The 17,209-nt window shown below is 34.8% G+C and overlaps 1 protein-coding gene across 1 annotated transcript in view; it reads left to right on the top strand.

The window, feature by feature from the left end:
* The first annotated feature begins 1,603 nt into the window (after positions 1-1,603).
* Positions 1,604-17,209, top strand: part of LOC128213076 (trissin receptor-like) — an 86,718-nt gene continuing 71,112 nt past the window's right edge. The window contains exon 1 of the mRNA XM_052918592.1: positions 1,604-1,698. The gene's annotated coding sequence lies outside the window, so the exon portion shown is untranslated. The remainder of the gene's footprint in view (positions 1,699-17,209) is intronic.

The following is a 17,209-nucleotide window of genomic DNA, read 5'->3' as shown; positions in this document are numbered from 1 at the left end:
ATTCGGTTCATTGGCCAGTTATTTTACAGTCCAGTCAAAACAAACAGATTCTACTGTTTGAGTATGTAATAACGTTGGTTATTGGATACGGCTCAAGGACTCATATTCATTGACGTATTGAGTCTGAGTTTGAATCACAAACTACAGAGTGGTGATCTTTTTCACTAAACAAAGCGTCTTTAATAACCTTCAAAGGTAAAATTAGTTTCACATTCAGGAACTTTATCATCAACACCGCTGCATATTCGTGACCGCTATTCAAACTTAAATGTGTCCCATGCCGGGAAAGCCGGTGAGAAGCGCGCTAACCGGTCGTCTAAGAGAAACGAGTGTACGGACCATTACGCTAAACGGACAACCCGTTGGTTAGAAGTAAGTGCGCTAACTACTCCATTTTTCGGACATCCGGTATTATCTAATGGCACTGAAAGCAAAAACACATGATAAAGATCATTTATGATGAATTTAACAAAATATATATATTGGTATTATTTCATTAGAACAGTAAATTCAATAATAATAATAATAATAATAATAATAATAATAATAATAATAATAATAATAATAATAATAATAATAATAATAATAAAGTTATACTACTACTACTACTACTACTACTACTACTACTACTGCTACTGCTACTACTACTACTACCACCTACCACCACTACCACTACCACTACTACTACTACTACTACTACTACTACTACTACTACTTCTACTACTACTACTACTACTACTACTACTACTACTACTACTACTACTACTACTACTACTAATAATAATAATAATAATAATAATAATAATAATAATACTAATAATAACAATCATAATAATAATAATAATAATAATAATAATAATAATAATAATAATAATAATAATAAACTAACATTATAATGTCTATAATATTGCATGTTTAAGATTTATCAAATGTACTCTTAAGATTAACACCAATACTTCACACGCCAGTAAAATAAGTTTGTATCAAATCATAACCTTCACCTTAGACCCACTTAGTCCAACTGACCTCAAAATAAGTAGGGTTCACTCTTTGGCCATAACTAACATGCCTACCAAGTTCATGTCTTCCGTTATTTGTCGGAAACAGACTTTCATCTTCAAGTCACCTCGAACATGACCTTTGATTAACTGACCTAAACATCGAAAGGGCAATTTTTCTGGCTTTGACCACTTTACCTTTTAAGTTTTACGTCCACGGACTTCGCCAACCGTAAATCCGTTGGGACGGGCGGACGGACGGAAAAATTGACGGACAGTCCGATAACGAAATGCCGTCCTTTACGGGCATAAATAATATGTGAATAACATTAATTACATTCGAAAGGACACAAACAGTTAGTAATATTAGAGAGATTAGGGAGGCTATAATTCATGCGAACTGTTTTGTATCGGAATTCCTTTAAGAATGCTCTTACGTATATAAATCCAGCTAGTGCCAGCTCAACTTATTTGAAAGGATTCACGGCTAACCTTGTGCGAGAAAGGCAGTTATAAATGGTTAGCTACGTGTGCAGAATGGGTGAAAACGATTCTTTATACAACTCTAGTGAATGTCTAAATTCCACTTCTTGCAGCGGGATATATCATCAAGGAGGATTTGATAACCCGTTTAATAATCCAGTAACGAGAGCAATATTTATTACGTGTTATATATTCGTGTTTCTATGCTGTGTATTTGGTAAGTATAATTTCATGCACGTTCTTAATATCACATTGACATGCTTTAGGTTCATGTTAAGTTATATTGATAAAAATATGGATCACTTGGAGTAATTCCATGAATAAATTTACATTTTTAATCATTTGTCATGTAATGTGTGACATGTAAATCACAGTATATACGTACATAATGTTTTCAAATCTCCAGAGGATGACGTTGGGCAAATAAAGCCTTATGTTTCCCATCCTTTATTTGTAATTATCAGACAATGTCTTAAACAAATACCATAAAAAATATATTTTAATTTTTATTTTTTTTTCACATCGTTTAAAATGCGGGACTTGTTTTAACTTTGATAAACATATTGAAGTACTGATTGTATCAAATAGATTCGTACCCGTTTTATTATTTAACTCTAAAAATTTATAATAAAACTTGTACTAATCAAACCATAACACTGTCGTAAGTCATATACTGATACTTGTAGACTTTTATGAATTTTCAAGATCGTATTCCATTTACTTACTAATTTAGAATACAAATACATCAAACTGTTCCATACTGATATTTGAAAAGACCGTTTATGGAAAAAAAAAACATGTGGAGATATTTTCCATTAGTATACATATATTAAATAGTACATTCACAAATGGACAAAAATCCAAACAAAATTTACATTTTTTATAAAAGAGAAAAGTCATCAAACATTTGATACTGATATTTGAATATGTCGCTGTCGTTTATTTCTGTAAAAGGAAATATGCACAACTTTGTAAAAAAGGGAGTCGCTGTAGCTCTAGTGATGGCGCTGTGGAGAAGTGTCGGCGCTTTCGAGGATGATTTGCGCTGAACGTTGATGTGATTAAACGACTTTGGAAATAATATAATAGGATGCACATTCTACTATGCATTGTTATGCTTTTTTACATATCTGTTGCGGAAACAATAGGATATGAGAGTTGCATACACTGAGGTGAATATCATCCCGAAAACAGTAGACCTGGTGCCGGTATTTCTACTATCTTACTGCCTCTTTCAGGCCCGAAGTCCTCGAAGCGAAATTGGATATGTTAACCTGTCATAAGAGTGCAGTACTATATTGATTTTAACATAGGTCAAGTCATACCGCGACAAACCTTTCCTGCCGCTCGAATACTCGTGGATTTATCTGATTTTGTTCATTAAATGAAATGAGTCCTAAGGCCACACCAAATTAATGTTTAGTTACTCGGATTTTTGCCAAAACAAATTGGAGCGAGCGAGCGAAAGAATAAAATAAAATAAAATTTTGTCAGTTTTCATAAAAACCGAAGCGAGCGAAGAGCGAAAAATATATTTTTCCTTATATTCAATATAAATAAGAAAGATTGTTCAAAATAATTGCCCTTCAACCCATTTTAATGCCATCTTGAACTGAACCTCTAATGGACATTGGGAAAATGTTGGAATACATACTATTTATTCATCCGTGTTTAGTACAAACATTATATGGATAAATCTAATTTCTTATATAATTAAAACGTACTTTAATATGACATTCATTCATAATAATAAATAACCCTGCTTTTAGTAAAAAGTTTGAAACGACTTATATAAATCTACCTGAATCAGTTTAACATAATATGCAACTCTATTTAGACATAACTTAGGATTGATTTTGGATTTGTAAAAAATGATCACTTACACAATGGCATCATCAAACATCAGACTCCATATAACATAGACTAAATTTTGTTTTTATTATCACAGGAAATGCAATGACATGTGCTTATTAAAACAAAAAGAACCAGGGTATTTTTCAGAGTACTTTTTTTGGTTATTTAGATGTTTTTATGCACCAGCCAATTGTATATGCCCCCCCCCCTAAGTCCGGAATAGCGGGGACTTTGACTTCCGGTCTCTCAAAACCCGGGTAAAATACCCGACCTGCAGGGACACACTGCTGGTAAAATCCCTGCCAAATGGCCCCGCAACCCTGAATACTATGTGAGGCCCATTCCCGACAATTTTCAATATGAAGACAAAACCACATTCACTAGGCACTGCAGGGCCACCTGAAAGGTAAAAACACAGCACATTGCCTCTGCTGTCCCCGGTTTACCCCTGGAACAAGGGCGAGGGGTGGGCGGGGCATTGGTTACAATTGACAAGCGCATTACAATCCCTGATTATGTTGCAAATAAAAACAAAATACAAGGTGATAAACTTAGGCTTACTTATGTTGAGGTATATCCAGACCAGTGTTTATATCGCTATTTGTGAAAAGATATTTGTTCAAAACTGTTGCTTTGTAAGAATTTGATAAAAAATGAGCTTGATACAATCATCAATTTGGACCAAACAATGACTCATGTTCCAGTTAAGTTGACCTGTGACATCTTCAGCATCGTCGTAACGAGGTAAAATGTTGGTCCCTTGTATTATGACTTGAATAAAATAGTAATAAGTTGATCATTCCGATTTCATAATGGTTGCTTTAAATAATGATCCTTTAGTGTATGAGACGATCAACAATGACTTCAAGCATGCTCAAAACATATTTATTGTCAAAAATAAGATTTAATTTCCAAACTTCGAGCCACATTGTTTATACCGGAAGCGGCCATTTTGATTGAATTTATTGAACCCATGCTAAACCGATCAATATACAGTATAAAAACACTACGCATCGGTAACTTCCCTTTACAAAAACACGAAAACTACCGTAGAAAAATTATACGTGATTATTTTTAGCCTTTTAATAAATTATTACCTGAAAAAAAATCTGCTTGGCGATCAAAATATTTTTTTTACATTTTCAAAAAAATAGGAGCGGTACGAAATATCAATTTGGTGTGGCCTAAGAGGAGTTATAGCACCGGTGCAATAGGTGGTCGGGTTAAACACGAAGTACCTTATATCGATATTGAGCTTTTTGTAATACAAATGCTGGCTTTTACTTTTATAATTAACCTTGTCGCATGTCTTTCAGGACAAACAAAGATGAATCAAGGGACACGCAAAATGTTCGCGTGTGATACTTGCGGCTCCCCATGCAGCTCTAAATGACGATGCACATTGCATATCAAATACTATTATCACAGCGTGTTCAGGCATTAAACTTAATTACAGTGCAAAAAATATGAATTGGAGAAATCGTGACATGCCTTCAAAGACGATACAATTAAATTTAAGATTTTTAATCGGATAATATAAGGAGTCATATATTTTAATGAATTTGGAGGCCTGCCATAAAAATTACAGGCACCTTGCATGACATTCACATTGATATACAGCTCCAGTGTACCGTGACACTGCTCACAAATAAAATAAGTACAAGTCAAAATCTTAATTTTACTTCGATTGCAAATAAATAATACTCGACATCGCCACCACTGTTTCACAACGCTATAACCAGAGCAACATTGCCACCGCCTTTAACAATATGTGAACGTTTCTTTTTTTCATAAGTTTGATATGTGCCGATGTAAGTACTATACATGACAGTTCAATTTGCATCCGCCAAACTGTTCTTACAGTGTATCTGTGCAACGAAGTGTAGAAGAAAGATAGCAGATCCCTAGATATGGACAAGACCGAATCGGGAGTAAAACTTCTAGCACTACATTTCGCATAATATTGAGACAAAATCGTAGCCAGCCCGTAATAAAAGTGCTATTACACGGAATGACATTCTCCGATATTCGATAGATGTCAATTAATTTTTTTTGGGCGCCCATTGGCTACTGTATCATATAATTTGAGAATTCCTTTTAAAGCCTGTTCACGCGCTTTGGCTGTTTTATGGTTGTCCTTGGCTGCCATGTGTAACGATTTAAAGTGCATTTTAAAAGCCAAAGCGACATCAGTTAAAGGTGATTGCAATTCCCAGTCAGATGGAAAATGCCTTTTAGTATTTGTCGAAGTGTTCGTTATAGTCCCAGTTGAGTTAATTCAACTAAAAATATGGTCCTATAATTTTATTTTGATGATCATTTTGTGAATGACTTTAAGGTTCGAATCATTGTATCACATTAACGTTGTTCCTCCTTTCTGCGTTAGAGACTTTTGATTTACACAATAGATGGAAGAAACGAGAAGGATATGAGAAGTCGGCGCTCTTGATGGAGTGGACTTTTTTGTATAGATGTTTGCATGTTACGAAAATATACTGGATTGTATATTGAGCTTAAAGTAACAATGCATATTTCTTTCCTTCTGGCCTACTAAGTTATACATTGACAGACAAATTCGTAGAAAGAGATTTTTGTTAAGTGGGAAAGGCAGGGAAGGGTATTGTAACCCTAGGAGTACCAACTTATATTTAACAACAATAAGAATTTCCCTCATGAGTTAACTGCAAATCATTGAAAATTACACTAAAGCGACAATACAATCTTGTCCTGAACTAGACAGACAATTGACAGGGACACCGACTTTGGGATACGGGAGTGTTATTTCACATATCGGGAAATGTGGGACTGAGTGTAGCGGTGCGGTAGAAGTTTCTTTTTTTAAATAAGCCTGGGAGGTTTAGCTCTGTTAAATTAATCAAATAAAGAAGAAACATGAATACCTTACTAGCCTCTATATTAAGTTTCTCTATATCTTGATATTTTCGTGTTTTATCTATAACTGCTGTGTTTCTTTTAATGTTTGTTGTTTCCATTGCCGCTGTGAATAGATAAAACATATATGAAAGCAAATACCAAAAACAAATCTACCGATCTCATCGCAAACGTTTTCGCCAGACACTAAACATATCAAGGATAGAATGAAATAATATCCCCGTTCCCTGATAACATCTTGTCAGCACTATTAGTTTATCATTTTCGGTATGCTCATTTCAAGGCTGTTTGCATCTATTTCTTTCGCTGTATGTGATACCCATCCGATGTCGTTCCGTTGCTCCTCGTCTAGTTCAATTATCATGTAAATGTTTATTTTATGTTGTTATTTAATGGCGTATCCGTCGAGTATTCACTGACAAAAATGTTTGCTCGTCCATGATTTAAAAAACAACAACAACATTTGTTCTCTGATCCGGAGATTTGGTTTTCCATAAGATGTTTCTTTTAGAAACATCGTACTCTATTACTCAGTGGTCTATTATTGCTAGTTTTGTGTTTATCCTCTAAATTTAAAATTGTTTGGTAATCTCCGTCTTTTGTATTATGAACCCCGTCGTTTCAAATGCCCCCGCGTCTCTAGTGGTGTTGTTGACACGGCTGGAGCCTGAGGTTTTTATGTCCCCGCGTCTCTACTGACATTGTCGTCATGGCTGGAGCCTGAGGGTTTTATGTCCCCGCGTCTCTAGTGGTGTTGTCGACATGGCTGGAGCCTGAGGTTTTTATGCCCCCGCGTCTCTAGTGGTGTTGTCGACATGGCTGGAGCCTGAGGTTTTTATGTCCCCGCGTCTCTAGTGGTGTTGTCGACATGGCTGGAGCCTGAGGTTTTTATGTCCCCGCGTCTCTAGTGGTGTTGTCGACATGGCTGGAGCCTGAGGTTTTTATGTCCCATCATCAAACACCTTTCATCGCGTCCTGTTTCTAAGTAATACGTCTGTAGTCTTGGAACATTTTTTTTAAAATAATGTCATCAGAAACACGGCACTTCTTACCAGACGTTAGGAGACAACCAGTCAGCTTTTATGGGAACTGAGTGTAAAAGCTAGACTCTATTCTCTAAGCTCAGAATATATGTTTAAAACTGGCATTTGGAAACTAACCTTAAGCATTTATTTATACACAGACAAAAGTGTAAATTAAGTTTATATATGTATATGAGATCACATGCACCAGCAATGGTATTAACAGGCAAGTTTTATCTTTACCAATATTGGCAGCTGTTTTTTGTTTTGATTATTAAAGCTGCACTCAGATTTACCGTCATGACAACTTTTTATATTTTTTTTGGTCTAGGAATGAGCCAATATTTGCGTAAATATCTGCAAACCAGTGATATAAGACTGCTGACAAAAGATCAGATCGCAGAGTTAATGATTTATGGCTTAAACCGGTTTAAGAAAAATACATAAAACATCAATTTTTGAATATAAAATCTTCGATCTATTTTTTTGTCAGCACTCTTATATAACTGGTTTCCATGGATTTTCGCAAAAATTGGCTCGTTCCAAGACAAAAAATAAAAAAATGGTCAAAACATTCAATCTGTGAGAGCGCAGTCTTCAAGTCAAATGAGTCAAACATATTCATGCATTGAACATTTAAGTGATATTTTGGAGCTTTTTAGCTAGGCAATTTGAGACCACGTAGCTGTTAATTGTTATAAATAGATAATTTACATTTATAAAGGCAATGGTTTATGTTAAACATAAAATTGCTTTAAAATTATTAGAAACATGAGCCCCTTTAATAAATTACATGATTAAAAATACATTTTTTTAAACTGTTGAAGGCAAATGTCATTGCATGTTTACATTAAAACTTATTTTTATAGGTTACATATGTCAATAGCTGATTTAGAGAATTGTAGAGTTTATACTTATTTACATGATAGTTTAAATAGGGTGGAAATAGAGATGCGAATATATATTTAAGAAATCAGGTGGAAATAGAGATGCGAATATATATTTAAGAAATCAGGTGGAAATAGAGATGCGAATATATATTTAAGAAATCAGGTGGAAATAGAGATGCGAATATATATTTAAGAAATCAAAAGAAGCAGTCCTACAGAAATTGTACATGACAAAACCAGTTACTCTTACAATGATCGCGAGTAAAGCATATTATACTTATAAATAAAAAGAAAGCGATGAATGGTTTTAGGCTCGGAACGCGTGTTTTTCTTTCTTTTAAAATTATGTTCACAAGCAATACAAAATGAATCCAAATATTATTTTGAGTGGCCCCAAACTGTAACCGATAGTATCTGTGTATTACAGGTGTCTGACATTATCTAAGAATAGGTAATGTAAATTGATGATATTTTAATACAATTAGCTGGTTTCGTAACAATATCTGATCAATCTATATATACTAGGATATATGAACATTGGTTTCACCAAGCAAATATATTGCTGTGTAAAGTTAGTCGCATGACACGCGAAATTGCCTGATGACATTTTGACAATTTGTACTAGGTAAAGTAACACATCTCCATTTTCTGATTAATTATCTATATTTATATATTCTCTGTGTTCCTCACCTAGATGTGTTTTAGATTCTTCGGCTTGTTTTCAAATTCTCGTTGACGTTGCAATCTAATGAACATCATTCACGATACCTGAATTTGATTAAAATTGCGGTACTAAAGTCTGTAGGCCTGTGGCCTGCAGCCTAAAACCGCAAAATCTACCTAACAACATGAACTACTCGTTTATTCAAGAACACACGTTAGAAATTTGGCTTGTTCCTGACAGCGCATATCTATAACACATTGTATTGAAATGTAGTATTTAAGTAAGTATTGCATGAAACATACTTTTATAAAACTAGTACAATTAAATATTAAAGACAAACAAATTGTTTCGAACTCATCACTTATGTTGCCTAATACCCTACACAGTATTATCCCCATTGTCGAGCTGTGGCAAAGGAAAACTTACAATATGCAGAATTCATTTACTGTGATTGCGTTTAATGGTTTGCTCCTTTTGCAATGTCATTTAAACGTGTTGATTCCATGATGTTTCCTGACCATGTTTTACCATTTTTCCAATTCATTTACTGAAATCAGTAAGGTGTTCAGAAAAACAATTGCCTAAAATTGTTTCAGTATACTCAACAAAAATGACTTTCGAATACTTGTAAACTAAGTATGTTACCATTAAAGAACGCAAAATCTTGTTGATAAAGATGCCTATGTTTTCCACTTTTTTGATCGCGCCGACAAAGCATCAACGTCTTATCTTGTTGCATTTTTTTATATTCTACATTCCACCCTGACAGACGAATGACACGAGGTGTATTACGAGTAACGCTATGTCACTATTTTAATCAATGTATAAACTACAAGTACAAGTAATTTTTATGTCATGTATTACAAAAAAGTAAAGATTTAAGTAAAGGAAATTACGAATGAAACAAATTTAGACCAAGGCTACCTTCCTTTAAATTTTACTACATGTACATGAACACATGAAATTATGACATGTTATAATGCATATATCGACTTTTAAGTGTGGACTTTTGCTAAAAACCAATTTGAATTAAGCGAAATTAAAGTGGAGAAACGCATTTGCATACTGTATTTCTATTTTCATAGCATTTAATTGAATTGCATATTGTTTGTGAGGCTCCTGCGATTTAAACATTTTTGTTATAATAGTAAAGCTGCTTGTTTACAATTATGCCCACAGATAATATAAGACATCTTTTCAAAAAGGTGTCCGCAATTATGGCCAGTGTGAGGTGTTAGTCGCCAACTACTAAAATGTGATGCACAATACAAATGGTCGACAATTTCATAGTCAACACGAACAAATGACCATTTTAGCGAGTCAAAACGAAATCTGCGATTATCGCAAATGTACAATGCAACAAATATTACTTAAACAAACCAATGGTACGTATCTAGATATATAACAAATCTAAAATACGATATTTCCAATTCAATTATGAATTCCGCCACCGAAAACGAGGCACCTCTTAAGGTGACACTCTTATTCAAAATCAGTACATACACATGTTAAACAAACATACATATTGAGTGATAAACCTTTAACTACTTACTAAATAATGCATTTATGGAAAATATTAAGTACTGATAACAAGATTGTAACCTTGTATTTAATAGCTCAAAACACAAATTTATTAAATGATTGGTGAGTGCTTAAATATTTAGTTTGATCTTCTTTCGTCTCATAAGGTAGAATTACCGTGTTTTCTGCACCTTTCTTCCAATTCAACTCGGTATCCTTCATAAGAACCATTGTTTTCAACATTTTTTCATCCGTTTTGGTATATTAAAACAATTGTGTTCATTGTGGTAAATCTTTCTTGGGAGTAAGAGTGCATCTTTAAGCAAGTTTAATTAATGTTTATGCAAATACCGATACCGAACGCCAACAGGGAAACGCATTAAACAACTTTAAACCATGTGCGGTAATATAATCACAGGATGAGAGCTTTTTTTTCCGAACACATCACTTATGAAATAGTTACCACAAGTAAGGATAAGACAGTTCGAATGACAAACGCTGGTATTTGAAGAATGAATCTTGCACGGTGTTTTAGAAATTGATCTGAACACGACCATGTCGTCCTGGAAGGCAGCACTAGTGAGCGGATCTATCGACGAGCCATGGATCCTATTATGCAGCGCCGGTGTTTGAAGAGAACGGATCTTGTGACGAGCCGGTGATCCTTGTATGCAGCGCCGGTGTTCGATGAACGGATCTGGCGATGAGCCGGTGGTCCTTTAATGCAATGCCGGTGTTTGATGAACGGATCTGGGAATAACCCGATGGTCCTTGAATGCAGCGCCGGCGTTTGATGAACGGATATGGTGACGAGCCGGTGGTCCTTGAATGCAACGCCGGTGTTTTATGAACGGATATGGTGACGAGACGGTGGTCCTTGAATGCAACGCCGGTGTTTGAAGAATGGATCTGGGGATGAGCCGATAGTCCTTGAATGTAGCGCCGGTGTTTGAAACCGGTGGTCCTTGAATGCAGCGCCAGTGTTTGAAGACTGGATCTGGGGATGAGCCGGTGGTCCTTGAATGCAATGCATGTGTTTGAAGAATGGATCTGGTGACGAGCTGGTGGTCCTTGAATGCAATGCCGGTGTTTGAAGAATGGATCTGGGGTTGACGAGCTGGTGGTCCTTGAATGCAATGCCGGTGTTTGAAGAATGGATCTTGGGATGAGCCGGTGGTCCTTGAATGCAATGCCGGTGTTTGAAGAATGGATCTGGGGATGAGCCGGTGGTCCTTGAATGCAATGCCGGTGTTTGAAGAATGGATCTGGGGATGAGCCGGTGGATCTGGGGATGAGCCGGTGGTCCTTGAATTCAGACCGTTGTTTGAAGAATGGATCTGGGGATGAGCCGGTGGTCCTTGAATGCAGCGCCTGTGTTTGAAGAATGGATCTGGTGACGAGCTGGTGGTCCTTGAATGCAATGCCGGTGTTTGAAGAATGGATCTGGGGATGAGCCGGTGGTCCTTGAATGCAATGCCGGTGTTTGAAGAATGGATCTGGGGATGAGCCGGTGGTCCTTGAATGCAATGCCGGTGTTTGAAGAATGGATCTGGGGATGAGCCGATGGTCCTTGAATGCAATGCCGGTGTTTGAAGAATGGATCTGGGGATGAGCCGGTGGTCCTTGAATGCAATGCCGGTGTTTGAAGAATGGATCTGGTGACGAGCTGGTAGTCCTTGAATGCAGCGCCAGTGTTTGAAGAATGGATTTGGTGACGAGCTGGTGGTCCTTGAATGCAATGCCGGTGTTTGAAGAATGGATTTGGTGACGAGCTGGTGGTCCTTGAATGCAGCGCCAGTGTTTGAAGAATGGATTTGGTGACGAGCCGATGGCCCTTCAATGCAATGCCGGTGTTTGAAGAATGGATCTGGGGATGAGCCGGTGGTCCTTGAATGCAATGTCGGTGTTTGAAGAATGAATCTGGGGTTGACGAGCTGTTGGTCCTTGAATGCAACGCCGGTGTTTGAAGATTGGATCTAAGATTCGGTGGTTCTTAGATGCAAAGCATACAGACGCGGACACGTGGAATAGACTCAACAATGTTTTTTCTTCGCTTTTTTCTTATGCGGACAGCAATGTACATGCACGTATTTCCAGCGTTTTAAGCAGCGCTCTTAATGACAAGAAAACAATTTACGGTGCGTGGAAAATACCCCATTATAAAGACATCATAGGCATTAGTAACAATTTTATATAAACGCCCTTTCGTATTTTTTCTTAGAACATGAAGGTACCAGACACAGTGTTGTGTTTTGAATGATAGTTCAGTGATTAAGGTACTCGTTTCAAGATTATGCTCCACAGCGCATGCGGAGCACCTGCGTCAAACATCGCTTAAGTAATAAATATGTGTTTTTATGATAGACGTTTTGATGCTGTTTAATCTTTTATTAACCGAATGCATTTCCGTCGATGGAGTGTTGTGCAAATTCACAAATTTAAACTTTGGCACATTCATTGATATCGTAAAAATGTGCTGAAATCAAGAAGGTGTCCAAACGCCGATTTTAAACGCTGCGGACAATATGCTGTTGTACAAGTATGCCTTTTCTCGCCATATGTCTTCTTAGACAGTTTCAAACAAACATTCTTAACCATTATTTACTATTTATTATTTAGTTATACATCAAGTTATAATGAATTAAAAAACAAAATAAATAATTTGTTGTTACATGTTTTATATTTACAAGAACTTGCTGGTATTAATAAAGAATATTGAAATATATTAATGTTAGAACACTCCTAAACGGTTCTGGTTTTGCATATATATTTGATGATGTTCAAACTATGAATTGCCTGGTTTTCTTCAAATCATAAAAAGTAGATTTATTGAAACATTTAAACACAAAATGAGTGGATCATTAAGTAAATGTTATGTACTACAATGTACAATAACTTAATAAATGCATTTTATTATTAATAACATTTGACAAACCAATGAAATAGCGCTCTTACATTTGTAGATTGCGAATTTCTGTCCATCCATTAAAAGCGTAAACAAGTAATTTACTCAGTAATGCAGTAAGATATAAAGAATTTTAAACACGTGTTTTGTTCTGTGGTTTACATAAATAGACATGAAAGTAGAGCGGCAAGCGCAGTATTGTACTTTTTCACTACGCTATATATAAATTTCTCGGGGACTTTTTTGCCGATAATTGGTAACCAATGATAATAAATAATAAGATGAAACGTCAATCATCAGATTAATCAAATTTAATTATGGTTTATAAGATGTGCAGCTATGATTTCCAGAACTAATTAGCTAGTTTCTGAAAATGATGCTGGAACAATATTGCACATGCTTTTGCACCGAGGCTACTCAGAAACCAGGGCTGGTATTCTATACTGGTCTTAACTGGATCTAAGAACGATGTAGCTAATCAGATTGCTTGTTATTTATGACTGACCAATACAGTGAATGAAGTCAATGTATGGCCATAAGATTGACTTAAGTTACAAATTGAATACCACCCCAGGTCTGCAATTTAGTACACTATCAGAGCAACTTTCTAGTGGATACTTCTCTGCCGATATTTAATCGTTAAAATTAGCGACAACAATTACCATTTGGGACATGGGTTCCAAAGAGGAACGGATTAGCACATTGCAAAATTAGATCATATTTCCTCAAAAACGAATTACACCAGGGTGACAACTTAATACAACTTTATTATTTGCCGCGTATATATAATGTCAATTTGATTATACATTTCCATTACTAAACAACATCTTAACCAAAATGAAAAATCACTAAAATCTGGCATAATTATACAAAATGAAAAATGTGTTGTTCTTTAATCTGTAAGACAATGTGAGAGCTTGTTCCATCTAAATCAAAAAGCATTCCTCAAAATATGTTGCAAATAATGAAAAGAAATATGTTTAAAAGATTCAACTGAAAAATGCAATATTACAATGTGTCGCCCTCGCAGAAATGATTTTATTATCGAGCTTCATGCAGGAAACAATCCATTGCTTTATGCTGTTCTTGTCAAATATGTCACTAAAACTGTGTCCAATGTACCGTCGTCTTTTAGTTGTCTTCTTTCCTCTTGCGTTAAATTCTAAATATCAAAGCAATGCCTTCGGTACTATGTTCGAGTACATTCCGATTTAAAATTAAGACTTCTGCACTAGTGGATTTAGGCTCGGGCGCGCCCGGCGCGTGCTCACTCTTCAATTGTTCAAGTTCACTGTGTTTTTGGTCAGTATTCTATTTTAAAACGAAATGACTGCACATAAATGCACTATCACAGACTAAAAGGGCTTAATCTTTCCTAAAGACCGTAAGCCTGCATTTACTATTAAAACAACCTGAGCTTGTATTTCTTTGGAGGGGTCATGCTTTCTTAGTTGCGCACACAAAGAGCGCTTCCTTTTATACCAAATCCTTATAAAGCCCCTGTTCTGGCATTTAAAACTGTGGTATTGCTGAACCTTGAAAAGTAGGTTACATCTAAATTAATCACGTAATGTATTTTTATCAATTATCGTTCAGAATGTTGCTCAGCAACGTTGAAGATTTGACTATACAGATGGATATGCACGAAGTGCTCGCTTTGTCAATGACGGCGTCGAGTTAACTTGCGGCTCTAGTATTTGTATAGTTGTGCCATTATTTCTACACTTTAGGAAATTAATACTCTACACAATTCACATGACTTGATACTAATTAGTATATTTTACCTAAAATGATTATACTAGTATACAAACGGAAAAATAGACATTCATTAGAAATTACATTATACATTGTCAAAACAGATGAAATTTTATTAAATATGTCAAATGTATTTACATGGTAAGTGGGAAAATAAGCATACATTTAGTATTTTATCAATAAGGCATAAGGTACCGTATAGATGTTTAAGACTTTAATGTATGTATATTTATACACAAGAATGTTGTTGTATAGGGAACAGTATGGTAATAGAGGATAAACAGTATCAATACGAAATATGAAAAGTAGTTTTGCAAATACCTAGTTATTCTTTACAATAAATGCACAGCCTAATCAGCTCCCATATATGTCCAAAGTTATTAAAAACGGAGCGGCATTCATAATACGAACGCTTTGTAAGCAGTGGAACTCAACTTGGTTACAACAAACACAATACTATCCATTGCTTTAACTATTTTGTACAGGATATCGTCCACGGGCGGTATTCATAAAACTTTATTTCCTAACACTAGCCACTTACTTAATTTTAGTATCTCTTAATTCATATGAAATAAAACTTTCAGAATTTCCAAAATTTATTATTTTATTGACCTCATTGAAACAAATCCATAATTGAATGTTAAAAAATAATACATTTCTTTTAACTTGAATATGAACATTTTAAGAAATCGACTAAAGCTAGGAAATGACTTCAGATGCTTTCAACAACAACAATTTAAGAACACCCATATCAACGCCACTAAAATCGTTTGTAATCAAGTACTCTTCAATGTCATTGAAATACATGGAAAATAAAAAGGGAGATAATGATTCCCCTTGACGTACATCATTAAAACTATCAAAGTCTTCCCTGATAAAATTATCACAGTTGACACGTGTTTTAACACTTATATACATAGTTATTATCATATCTATCAGTTTGCCCCTTATTCCCTGCTTTATAAGTTTATACCACATAACGTCTCTTACAACATATTCAAAGGTTTTAGTAAAATCAATAAATGATGTATATAATTTTGTGTTATTACTCTACAATCGTGAAATAATATCGCGCATGACAAATATATGATCAATAGTGCCATATTTTTTGTCTAAACCCTGCTTGCGCTTCTATGTATTCATGGTATTTTTCAGCCTACTTATTTAATCTTTCATTTAAAACGTCTGTAAATAATTTCCCAAAGATACTTATCAATGTTACCCCTCTATAATTACTAGTTGTGTTAAGATCACCGTTTTAATTAAGGGGTATAATGTATCCACTTTAAATTATATCCACTGTAAAAAGACCACTTTTCTAGGAAATAAATCGTATCAATTTATTGATAAAAATACATATAAAGTTTGTAAAGTGTTCATTCATTGAACCATATTTAAAAAATAACTTTCAGAAGATAAGAAGGTCCAGCAGTATTTCCATTATTCAGTTTTCTACATGCTTTTCTCTTAAAAAACGCAAGTGATATTATGTACAATTTGCAAAGCATATTCTAATGACGTTGAACCTCGGTAATTTATTTTCCTTAAATGGTCATATCATTGTCTAAATTCTGTATTTTAATCAGCATTATTGTATAAATAATCATAAGTCTTCAACAAATATAGAAAATAATGTTAGTGAAATCACCTCCCCTTCATGCAGGCCGATTGCTCACCTAAAAAAGTCAGAGTTTTACACACGATTTATCATTCTGATATATATTTCGAATTTAATGGATTTCTTTGAAAGCCACATTTATACAATTTTAACGTTTGTATAAATAGTATCAAAGCACGTCATCATTTCAACGAATATTACATACAGTCTTTTATTTTCATTTTTATAATTATGTTCTAATGGCATAAGTCAAAATATGGCATCAACTGTTGAACAACCCTTCGTATGGTATAGTATAAAGTATAACTGTTATTACATATAGATTTAATACGTTTAATCAAAACAATGGTAAACAGTTTCCAAAAAACAACAGCAACTTACTTAGAGCAACACTCCTATAATTGCTAACACAGCCGTTTTATACAATGATACAATAATCCATTCAGTCTTTTTATCTAGTTAACAACCCAAATTTAGAATACAGTAAAGTGCGCGGCTAATAATTATATCTGTACATTAATAAAGTATCTATTTAACACTTAAAGTTCATTCGTTTGCTATAGATTTTCACGTTTAAATGTATATATTGTTCAATGGGATTATAAGT

This window comes from Mya arenaria, chromosome 13 (assembly GCF_026914265.1).
Source record: "Mya arenaria isolate MELC-2E11 chromosome 13, ASM2691426v1".
Taxonomy (NCBI): domain Eukaryota; kingdom Metazoa; phylum Mollusca; class Bivalvia; order Myida; family Myidae; genus Mya; species Mya arenaria.
This window is presented reverse-complemented; position numbering and strand designations above follow the sequence as displayed.